Consider the following 13062-nt stretch of genomic DNA (forward strand, 5'->3'; position numbering starts at 1 on the left):
CGTTCGCCTTCGCTTCCATTCGAACGGGCGCTCTCTCGAAGGTCTGGCGATGCGGACAAAGCATCACGTGTTGTACACATGCCTCTTTGGACACGTGTGCAGAATGCTAACGTCAGTACAGAACGTTAGCGCTCTTTTGTAGTGGGAAAGACTATCAACTCCATGCACTAAAAGACCACACAGGAGGGATGGAGCGTCACGTGACAACCTTAAGGCCCAGACAGAAACAAAATGCCAGGAAGCGGGGGGGGGGGGGGGGGGCATTATTTTATTCCCTACTAATAACCACCCTTTTACTTCCAATTCTTCCAATTCCAAGTACTTCCAAGTTTTGAAAGAATGCGCCACCATTCTTGTGTGTCGCTCTTTCGTGCCCCTGGTAATCGGGTATTGTGTTGCGGCGGCTATCGAAGGTTGTTGGCCCGCCTTCGTCTGGCAACCTTGGTGCAAGCGGAACACGTGATCGAGCGAAGGCAAATCGAACGCAAACGCCAAGTCCCGGGCGAAGCGAGCGATCAACAAAAACGGGCACCTCGCAAACGCGTGCAGGCCCCGGAGCTATAATCGCACACCTGTCTTCGTCAAGACCAGTCGCGTGTCAAGGCTAAATAACGCGCGCGCACCCCTATTTTAATGCCGCGGCCACTCGTGAAATCGCCAGCAGCGAAGCATGTCCCCGTCGCTTCAGTGTTACCAGATTCGGCGCGCAAGGTCGCCGCGTTAATCGGCCTCGCTACCGTAGAAATAACAACCGTTTCGTGCCCACAATCGTCTTTACCCGTCACAGTTCATATATACCGATGACTTGCAAAGAGCATCTGCAACGAAGTCTACACGACTTTCATTAGGCTATTCAAGCGTGTGCCCTGTACTCCTACACCGCTACCAGGACTTGGCCAACTGCCAGATATGGGCGCTCTGTGACGAGCGCATGCGCAGCGCGAACGTTTAAAAACTTAAAACTGCTTTCACACACATCGCGGAAAGCGAAAGTGTAGATCTGATCGGCATCGTTCGAGAGAAAAAATGTACAGGCCAACACCGCGATGAGGCCGCGAGTGGCCATGCCGCATGCACGCTCCCGGCGCTCGATAACAAAAACATAACCTCCGAGATTTGCGCGCGCCAACTGGCGCGCAAATCTCGAAGGCCATGTGTTATTTATCTCGGAGGCCAATTCTCGGAAGCCTTGGCTACCAAGTCTCGATGTCAGAAGCTGACGCTAGGCGACGCTGCAGCAGTTCGTAGCCTATGGCAATGCAAGCCATAAAATTAGAACTGTCGAAGTGGGTGGAGGAAAACGGTGTATTGGGGGAACTACAGAATGGGTTCAGGCCAGGCAGACGCTTAGAAGACAATATGTTTGTACTAACTCAGTGCATAGAGATTTCAGTAGCTCAGAAAAGACCTTTATGGGTAGCATTTCTAGATATTAAAGGAGCTTATGACAACGTAGACAGGGAATTGTTGTGGGATATTCTTCAATACGAAGGCATAGATGACGATTTCGTGGAGCTGCTGAGGGAGATATATCGAGACAACCAAGTACAAGTGGCATGGGAAGGTCGAAAAGGAAATGAAATGGTGGGAATTCACCAAGGATTGAAGCAAGGATGCCCTCTGTCACCATTGTTGTTCACGCTTTACGTCAAGGGCATAGAAAGACGACTGGAAAACAGCGAATTAGGTTTTGATTTATCCTACATGCGTAATGGACAAATGGTGCAACAAAAGGTCCCTGGATTGATGTACGCAGACGACATTGTGCTACTAGCGGACAATAAAAAAGATTTACAGATACTTGCGAATATCTGTGGGAACGCAGCGACAAATCTAGGCCTTAAGTTTAGCACAGAGAAATCAGGGATTATGATCTTTAATGAACACACGAGTAACTTCGTGGTGTCAATTCAACAGCAAGTAATACCCATAGTGAAGCAATATAAGTACCTCGGCGTACACATAAACGAAGGAAAGAATTACTCAAGCAACCACCAAGATAATCTGAAAATAAAGGGGAAGCGGAATGCAGCATTAATGAAACACAGAGCACTGTGGGGCCACAATAAGTATGAGGTGGTGCGTGGAATCTGGAAAGGAGTAATGGTGCCAGCGCTAACATTCGCAAATGCCATTATATGCTTAAAATCGGATATATTGGCGGGGTTAGAAGTTAACCAAAGATCAGTAGGCCGGTTGGCTTTGGGAGCACACGGTAATACGACAAATGAGGCAGTGCATGGAGACATGGGTTGGGCCTCTTTTGAAGTCAGAGAAGCACAAAGCAAAATTAGTTTTGAAGAAAGGCTCAGGAACATGGATGAAAATAAATGGGCGGCTAAAGTGCACAAGTATCTCTACATGAAAAGCGTGGACACAGAATGGAGGAAGAGGTCAAGGAAGTTGGCAACCAAGTACAGGATAATCGAAACTGTAAATAGACAACCAGGGGTCATCAGAAAGAAAGTGAGAGAAATAGAGACCATGAATTGGATGCAAAGAATGGAAACGAAAAGGACAATGGAGATTTACAAGAATGAGAAGAAAGAAATTAGAAGGGAAAATCTGTACGATAACACAAAGGGCAGTGCCTTGCTATTTGAGGCTCGAGCCGGTTGCCTAAGGACGAAAACATATCGGAACAAATATTCGGAACTAGATGAGACATGTGTATGCTGCAGTAAAGATCCAGAGACCACTCAGCACATCCTAATGGAATGCGACGGGATCCACCCAGCGAGAACCGTAGGTAACGTGCAACTCCCAGAAGCGCTTGGGTTTAAAGTGGAAGGAAACATAAACAGATCAGCCGTAGAGATCAGCAAGAGACGATTAGAGTACTGGTGGAAAAAAAGCAGGGAAAAGATCGATACGACCTGATCTCTTAAAATCATAGGCAGCGGTACAAGCTAAATTTTTGAAAAAGGTATACAAAAATGCGAGATAAAGAACATGTGTAGTATACCTGATTAAATCAAGCAGGCTAGGTGACTATTTGTCGCCACCCCGTTTCAAAGGGGATGCCAATAAATCATCATCATCATCATCATCAGCCTAGAGTTCCTGTATATGCTATCTATATACAGTAACTCTATCGCAGCCGACCACTCGACGCACCCTAGGCGAGTGCGATTCACACAGTGCTATCAACATCAGCCTATACTTTGTGTCCACTGCAGGACGAAGGCCTCTCCCTGCGATCTCCAATCACCCCTGTCTTACACCGTATCAACGCCTCCTAGTTTCTGACTCACCGTGCCAGCCAGCACGCTATTCTAACCGAACGTCTCCAACCTGCCCGCGGATAGCCTTTCTGGCCACTAAACGGACCTTCCCCAAACAACTTGCTTCAAAGCTTGACAGAGCGTCTGAAAAACCCACGCTTCAACGTAAAATAAAAGTCTAGGATATACACAAAAAGACTAGATACTGAGGCACCAACACAGGCTCTTCTGCCAGCAAAGACCGCGACGCCGTGCAATCGTTCTTTAAAACAAGGAAAATCGACCAGTCGATCATTAACAAGGCTGACCCACCGAAAGCACTGTCATTAATGACGCGCGCTACAGTACTCCTTTATACAGTGACCGTAGAAAAGGAGTTGCCCACCGCTGTGGATTCAGAGAGCGAGGTTATAAGCAAGGGGGGTGGGGGGAGCAACGTAGCGTGTCACTGCTGTATATAAAGAAGGTAGAAGCAACTTCGAAGAGCATGACGACAACGGACGACCACAAATATATATATGAACGCCTCTTGCGCGAAAGCAACGCACAGCCGTCGACACAATGCAGCTGTATACCGAAGTACGAACGGCATACACAAGACGCCGAACAGCGCAAGTAGTGTAGTAACGTCAAACACGACACAAGCACGAATATATTGATCATCCGTTTGCGTAAAGACAACGCAGTGCTGCCGCACCAAAAGACGGATGGTTACAATGCCTAACCGCAGACGACAATGGACGACCACGATATACAGTATATCGACGGTCAACCGTTTGGTGCGTTGTAGTTGTAGAATCACAGTTTAGTTGCAGTTGTGGAAGCACAGTGTAGAACGCACAGTTGTAGAAGCGTTGCGGTACCGAAAGGTAAACGATAGCTACGTCGATCAGCAGACGACAGCGGACGAGTGCGAACATTTCGATCGTCTGGTGCTCGAAGGCAATGTACCGCTGTCAATGCATGGCTGTACCAAAAGAAACATTAGCAATGCCTAACAGCAGACGAACACGGACCACCACGAATACATTAACAGTCTGTTGCATGAAGGTAAAGCGCTCCTGTCGCTTGTAACGCTCTACCAAAAGACAAACAATATAGCAAGGTTGAACAGCAGACGAACACGGACACTCACGAATACATATCGACCTTCTGGACCGTGAAGGCAACGCACAGCTGCAGATGCTCTTCTGTAACGACCATCAACGATCTTTTTTTTTTTTTTTTACCGTCATCTCTTTTCATGGAAGCTGAGCTTCAGGGTCACTGGAGCATTGTGCCCGTTGATTGATCTCGATGCCTCTCCCGGCCTGATCACGCCACCACCATTAAGACTGGCTTGCCGATGCGCCCACTGGGCAATGCGTGCATGGCTATACCGCTATTATTACGTTACGGGCTGCAGTTACTGGCGCGCGTACAGAATCAACATACACACACAGGAGCGAAACGCACATTCGTGTCGTTTCTCCATCACGTCCGCCTAAAAACGCATGGCGCAGCTGGGGCGAACAAGCCGTGCTATAATTACAAGGACGAGCGGCTGAGCTGCCATTGACACGGAATACGCATGCGTTCAAGCCAAACCCATGCGCAGTTACATTTTTTTTTTTTACGGCACATGAGAGAGTGAACAAAAAGGACAGAAAAAGAGGTCAACGAAGGCTGGTTAAGCACACAATAACGTTGCCACATCGACAGGATTTCACGCAAATGCAGCTATAACTCGTAGATGCTCCGAGCATATAGAGTTTCTTACAATATCACCTATAGGGGGAAATATGACGCCATATGAAATATGACGCCAAATATGAAGAGAGCGGTGTGGATCAGAGAACAAATGGGGATAGACGATATTCTGGTTGACATTAAGCGGAAGAAATGGAGCTGGGCAGGCCATGTAATGCGTAGGATGGATAACCAGTGGACCATTAGGGCTACAGAATGGATACCAAGAGAAAGGAACCGCAGTCGAGGACGGCAGAAAACCAGGTGGGATGATGAAGTTAGGAAATTCACAGGCGCAAGTTGGAATACGCTAGCGCAAGACCAGGGTAATTAGAGATCGCAGGGAGAGGCCTTCGTCCTGCAGTGGACATAAATATAGGCTGATGATGATGATGATGATGATGACGCCACCATCTACGCTGTTTCCTACATATAACGGGTGCTGTGCCACCAAGGGAATGTCGGGTATGTGGGTGCGCGAGACTTGTTTCGGACCTGGCTTCGCTTGGCTTAAAGCCTAGCCATTGCTGCACAGATAATGCTTTCATATAACAAAATGTATTTGTTTGCCGCGTTACGTCCTCAGTTATTGTTTACTCGCATTTACTGGCAACCAGTAAGCGAAGGAAACTAACAGGCAATTGAAGTGATCACACACTGAGCGATGACTTCGCACTTTTATTGCGATAGCAATTATATGGACACTTCAACCGGATTTCTGCCGTCGTCGTCGCCGTCGCCGTGAGGTTCCGTATAAAGTCCAATGACGATAAAATCGTCGCCGCGCGCCGTATGAGCGAGTGAAAGCGCGAGGGGACGCGCGCTATCACGGAGAGCGAACGCACGGTGGAAAGCAAACGCGACAAGCCGAACCGTCTCTTATCTCCACACGGCTCTGACCTTTGTATGCGCTGTGCATTCGCCGCTCAGTTTCCGCTGAAGCGATAGACCGCAGGAACCTTCACCCGCTGCGGCGGCTGCGCTTGCTGCCAGCGTTTTGACAGTAGTCTGCGGTCATTCAGTGTGATCTATTCATGTTTGCTTGTGCGCGCTGACACCACGCTTGTTAATTCAGTTAGCGAATGTGTCCAAGTTTATGCAGCCAATAGTACTATCCCTACTCCGAATACCTCTCTACTAATTTCATTATTTGCTATCGCACTTGATGCTTCGCCTTTCGGGCGAAACTGCGACATCTTGTTTTTCTGCAAACTTCGGCCGCCGGTATACTGTTCAAGTTTGACAATTATTGTACTAGTTTTCACGAGTGGATGTATATATATAACGCAATATTTAAAGAATCGGCATTTTACACGCTGATTGCAGTAAAGAATTAACTATAGAAACAGACGGAATGCTGATAGCCAGACACATGTTTCTTCACGGGCTGTTAATCTGGAGATTTGTTTTTAAATGTTGCCTAATTGTAAAATTCTGCAACAACTCGGCGTTTTAGGCCAATTAGAGAGGCCGTAGCAGCCATGTGGGCCAATCATGCAGATATGACAAGATGTTCAATTCGACAATATGGTAGATTTCAAAATGTCCACAATATAGCACCCGTGCAGTGTCTTGACTCTCGGAGAAAGATGACAATTCGAAGCCACCACGTATACATACATGCCGGCATTTCCACACTTGCAACAGAACAGCGGACAGGAAAATTGAAAGGCACGGGAAAATTGAAAGGCACAGGAAAATTGTGCATGCGATATATCACGTCAAAAATGTTGCGTGCCCAGAATTAGGCATGCGGTAACACATACGGAGAATATTTCTTTAGTTTTGTTTCCACGCGTCCACGATCATTCCAAGGTGTCTACGTTGCCGACGTGAGAAGAACGCAGCTAGTCAGAAAGCTAGACACCTTGAAGCAGGCCCGTATATCGTAACTAAACTATCATCATCATCAGCAGCAGCAGCCTATATTTATGTCCACTGCAGGACGAAGGCCTCTCCCTGTGATCTCCAATTACCTTGGAATGGTCGTGGACGCGTGGAAACAAAATTAAAGAAAAATAAATATTCTCCGTATGTGTTGCCGCACTGCCTAATTCCGGGCACGCAACATTCAAGTTTGACGTGGTATATAGCATGCACAATTTTCCTGTGCCTTTCAATTTTCCTATCCGCCGTTCTGTTGCAAGTGTGGAAATACCGGCAGGTACGTGGTGGCTTCGAATTGGCATCTTTCTCCGAGAGTCAAGACACTTCACGGGTGCTATATTGTGGACATTTTGAAAGCCACCATATTGTCGAACTAAACTATAACGCGAGCTAACTATATAAACCCAGTCGCGCGCATTACTGAGTCAAAATAGTCTCGGCTAAGCACTTGAAACGCAAAAAAAAAAAAAAAAACGCTTTACCTTGCACTCGGCCGCGCAACGCTTGAAACAGCGAAGCTGGGCAATCGTAGCCCAGCATTTTCCAGAAGTGCGCGCGAACTTTTCATCGTATTACTAATGATGATGATAATTTCTTTTCTCGCGTCTCGGACTTACGGCCGTCACTGCGCGTTGCATAGCGCAGCTTGCAATGCCGACATCGCGTTCCAATGCCGACACCGCGTTCCAGGAGACCCGCTCCGTGAATGCGCTCTCTCTCGCTCTCATAGCGCGCAAAACCTCTTCACCTCGCAGAGCACGAGCGTGCAAACGCGCCAGCTGTGTACGAAGACGACGACCCTCGAACGCAATCATATGGTTCGCATAAATGCACGTTCTGCAAGCGTGGCTGTATAGCCTAGTGGTTACGACGCTCGCTTTGGGACCGGGGGTACGACGCGGGCTCGAATCCCGCCTCGGCAAGAAAGTTTATTTTCTTTCTTGGTAGTTTCTTGATACGCACCACAAATTACGGCTGCCTTAAACTGCGCTGTTTTTTTAAAAAGCTCTCATGCTGCTTCTGCTTAACCGATTGCAACAAAATTTGCTACGCCTGAAAAAAAAAAAACCGCCTTGTATGCCTTCCCTATGCATATATGCGCTCAAAAAAGAACTTACATAGACGCGTGAATCCGTGCGGTTGCGAGGAGACGGATCACCACAACCGAAGGAGGTACCTACAGTAACGCTCAATAAAAGCTTCAACACGGTGTCACTGGTCGAATAGGCCACAAGACTTCACGGCAACCACCGAAATCCGAAACGTTGGTTTAATAAATAGCGGTAATTAAAACAACGTTTTGTTCTCAAATTTTGTATATAGTCGACGTCGTAGACAGTCATGGAGCCCCTTCAGCCATGGGCACCGTGTTGCAGCTCTTCTTGAACGCGACTGTACACGTGAACGCCATCTGTTGCACGCAAAAGAAATTCCCGTCGCACGAACTCACGGCACCCGAAGCACGTGTGCACAGGAAACAATTTACACCCTTATAAGCGAATAAGGATTCAAAACGGTCTATACCTCAAACCCTTACACCTTTATTGAGCGTAAGGTGTACACCGGTCTATAATTCACACCTTTACACGCTTATTCACCTTTATGGGTGTAAATTATTTTACAGCGCGGGCAGCGGATGTAAGCAGTCAGGACAAAGGAGCAAACAATACAAAGCGGCGAGAACGTCTAGGTCAAATAAATAAGCGTTGAACCACGAATATCCAACACCGGTCGAGCAACAGACAACGGCCGAAGGTTCACGGCATCGATCGATACAAAGGATTGTGCAATTGAAACGTAAGAATTCAATACACGGTGCCCAGTGAACCCGGCACCTTCAATTTCTTTTAGAAAGAGCCCTATAGACGGCAGAGCTGCAAAGGCAGTGTAATAAAGCAGCGGTAAGATTTACGACTTGACGAAACCGGTTCCATCTGTACTACTGTTCGCTTTAATGGCGTGCATTCTGATTCTATTACTTGGACGGTTGTGTAGCCTGTAGTGTACGTATCACCTTCGTATATCTATATATATATACAAACCGTTGTGAATGATTTTTTTATGTATTTATGTTAAGTTCCGCAAAAATGTCCCATCAAAATACGGATGGTTGTAACTTCAGGATGTACACATCACGTATCTCATGTGTCTTTTTTCTTTTTATGTGCGTGTGGGTCTGTTTTGTATTATTCCCCCCCCCCCCCCCCACCCCCTTTAATGCCCTTACGTTCAGTCATATCAGGACCTCCGCATCAGGTATCTCACATGTCCCTTTTTATGTATATTTTATTATTTTTTCTTAAAATTCTTACGGTAAGGTCCGTACATTAGACGCTGCGTAGTGGACGTTGTTTGGAATTGACTGAAAAAACCGGGCATCGGATCACGTCGATTTCATTGACGGCTTTTTATCGGTGGTCTTCAATATCAATGGCGGCGAAATAAAAGCAAATTAAAATCAGTACTACTACTCATTATCGTCGCTAGATACAGGCTCGCTTATACTCAAAATGCAACATGATCGCTGCGGTTCGCAATTCCGTATAGCGGTGCTGTAGTGCTCTGAATCGATGACCAGTTCGATGATGACGTAAACGAAACGTGGTTACCAAACGGAACAATTACAGCATGTACAGCATACGACAATGTGAAAGAGAACACAAGGTTTGCGTTCAGCGTTCGTAATTATCCTGCTTTTTTTCGCTATATTCAGACAATAAGTGCCACTAGACATGATTCTCCATTGATTGGAATTATTTGATAAATCAAGAACTTCATTAGATCGAAAACACTTGAAACAACCACGCGAATAACATTTGAGTCAAGAGCAAAAAGACAAAAAAAAGAGAAAAATTATGTAAATCTTTCCCGCATAAAAGCTATCGCACATATCATAGACAGCAAGCTCGCTGAGCGTGTCTGGTGTCATGGTAGCGGCTGAACAACGAACAGACCAATGGCGTTCATCACCTGAACTGAAAGCAGGCCTACTAATATTTCCTTAAAAACTTCGTTAAATCGAGCGAGGTGTTCAGTTCACTTCGTTACTTCGAGGTTTCCAAAGCGTGCATAGGATCTATGATAACGAGGTCGAGGAATCGAAACCACTCCGTTAAATTAACAAAAAACAATCGGGGAAAATGGTTTCGTTAAGTATATATATATATATATATATATATATATATATATATATATATATATAGAGGTCTGACTGCAGAGGAAAGTGAGGTTAGAATGAACACGTCTGCAGGAACCACTATTTGACCACATATCAATTCGTATTGACCTGCAATGTATTAGTGTACAATGTACAACACCAGTGTTTTCATTTTTTCTTCTTTGTTCCTGTGATTTTCCTGAGCTCAAATTTCCGAGAAATTAGCACTGTACTAATAGTTTTAAATTGAAAATGATGCTATCAACGTGTTGAAATTACAATTACTATGATTTACGTCATATTACTATGACGTAAACAGGTTCCTGACATATTATTTTTCTCAGCTTCTAACACGGGGTCGCCGACCTGCATATTTCAAATGTAACCGCAGCGGCTCTATACGTGGGATCTGGCATGCATGAAGGTGGGACGCCAAAACCAATCCATCAATCAAAGAAGGCGCAAGGAGTAATAAAAAGGAGATATCAAGGTGACGGCTGCAAATGAAAATGCGAACGCACTGCACAACAGCGTATAACCCAAATTGGACATCTAAAAACAAAGAAGAAGGAAGAGGCACTCCAGTACTGGACATGGGAGCCTCGGAGCGAACTTACAGCCGAAGACGTCGCAGGCCGAGGACAAAGGCCGATTGCGCCCGTCAATCACGCAACGACCACCGTTCCAAACTTGACGCATGCGACACGGCAACGCTTGCGATAGCATCTGAACTGCATGCGCCCGAATATAAACAGGTGGCGTCTATACCGCTGCGCGATCGACGGTCCAAAATAGAAGAACGCGTCTCGTCGGAGCAATCCGCGGAGCGGGCCCCGCCTTCAAAGACCGCCGCCCCGACCTACGTTCTACAGCGCGGAACACTGTTAAAGGGAACACGTGATTGTAGAACACGCGGGAATTTTGTTTTTTCCCGCCTCTGGCAAGTGTGTGCGATCGCCCGGCTTTGCAGCTGATGACTTGTGGCTTGCGGCACCCTTTCTATGCCTTTGACATAGCTTCATTGTCTGTTGGCTTTATGTGGTCACACTCTTAAAGGAGATTGCACCTTTGGAGCTTATCTCGTCACACAGCTATAATCGTCATCGGCCTTGCTTGCATTTCCTTTCTTGAAAACTTGCTTGAAAGCTTCGGCATGCACTTGCAGCTAGATCGCCAGCAACGAGAGAGCCGCACTGTGGAGTGTTCCCGTTAACAGTGGGCCGCACTGTACTCGCCCGCGTGAACGTATACGGACCAGGGATTCCACGGCAAAGCAGATTTTTTTTTAATTCTCCGCCTTATGAACGTAACTTGAAATTGAGAACTACAGTTCAAACTTGGCAATGCCAACTTTGCGGTGCACTCATCCCCATTCCAGTTTGTGCGTCCCAATTACAAACAGGCGTGCCTGTGGCCCGTATACTTTTGCTCAAGGCTGTACACCTAATCGCCTCGCTTACTGCGACCGGTCGACTAAAGATGAGCGCAGGGGGACAAGTGTGGTCGCGAAGATGACGCGGGTCCCAGCCGAAACAAGAAGAACGCGCGCTAAGGAACATGGTATATAGATGCACACACTCTGACGTACAAGCATCGCGCATGAATGAATGTATATATACAGTGGAATATAGTTTATACGATTCTGCAAAATACGTTTTTCGGGATAATACGTTTTTCGTTCTTTTCTCGGCAAATGTCTTATAGGAGTAAAGTATTTCGGATAATACGATTTTCGGATGATACGTTTTATTTTCCGGTTTCCATGAAGATAGTTTTAACGAGATTCCAGTGTATTCTGAGCAGACACTTGGACTAGTTAGAACTTCGCTTTAAATAGACTAAAGCCGACTACACCAGCAACGAAGATGCGCTGCACGTTTGAAATGTACCAGACCACAGTATCAAGCATACACCGCCGAGTTCACAATGCCGTATTGTTCCATTTCCTTTCCACTCCCTCTAGTTCACACAAGTTGTGACGCAACAATCATTTGAAGACAACGACAAGGGGGGGGGGGGGGATTCCACGCTAATTAGGACTCTAAACTGGATCACTCGTAGTGTCGCGCCACCAGTGGACATGACACATGAACTAATCGGGCACATGCCGCGAACAATTCGAGTCAATGAGTCACGCCAATATAGTTCGCAGCGAGCGGCAGGAACGCCTGCTACAGAGCACAGTTATGCAGTTGCCGTGCGGGCGCTTCCTCTTAATTAAAGATCTTCTTTTGTAGAATGACGCCAATTGTAATAGAGAACAAACATGCACAATTGTTGCCGCAACTGGCCGTGTATACGAGCTGTGTTAAAAACAACGCCGGGGGAACTCAGAAGTCTGTGCATAACTGTTACGTGACCTGCAGAAAAGCTAATTGGAGCACGTGGCCCCCCATTGTAGACCTCTTGTACATAATATTGCCCGTTGTCTTCAATCCTTTTCAAATTAACTAAGAAGCGATTACGTAACATATTCGCACCTGATATGACGTCACATGCATGCGGAACTGCATACAAAAGTGCTTTAATTTAATTGTATTCTTGGCTCAAGCTTTCGAGAAAATTGTTACTATACTCCATCTCACAAGCTGGTTGCAGCAATGCCGAAGATACGAGGCGTACACAGGCAATATCCTTGCGCACCGGTATATAGTTCCGGGCGTAACTGGCTGATTATCGGCTACACTAAAGAGATTTTATTTTTGCTCGCTAGATGATACGGTACAACGATACGTGACATGTTAAGAGCCTTTGCGCATGCACGTTCGTACACCGAGAATTACTGTGGCAGTCACCGCCGGTAACCGTAATAGCCACCCTAACCGCGATCGCTTATAGAAAGATAGCAGCACCCATACAGCGCCGACCACCTGTTTCGATACGAATTTGGGTTGGTTAAAGGTCCTGTCAGCAAGAAACAAGCGACAAAATCCGTCATCGCTAAGTCTCATCTCAAGCTGAGGTCAAATCATTAGGCATGTTCTGTCATAATTATTGAAATAAGCTGGAGCTTACCAACTAGAAATCATTTTAAGCTGCTATAGGACTAGAGAGACAGCGCCGAGC

The 13062-nt window shown here is 46.4% G+C and overlaps 1 protein-coding gene across 1 annotated transcript in view; it reads right to left on the reverse strand.

The window, feature by feature from the left end:
- Window positions 1–13062, reverse strand: part of LOC119466340 (ATP-binding cassette sub-family D member 1-like) — a 96722-nt gene that overhangs the window by 22601 nt on the left and 61059 nt on the right. The window lies entirely within an intron of this gene.

This window comes from Dermacentor silvarum, chromosome 10 (genome assembly GCF_013339745.2).
Source record: "Dermacentor silvarum isolate Dsil-2018 chromosome 10, BIME_Dsil_1.4, whole genome shotgun sequence".
Taxonomy (NCBI): Eukaryota; Metazoa; Arthropoda; class Arachnida; order Ixodida; family Ixodidae; genus Dermacentor; species Dermacentor silvarum.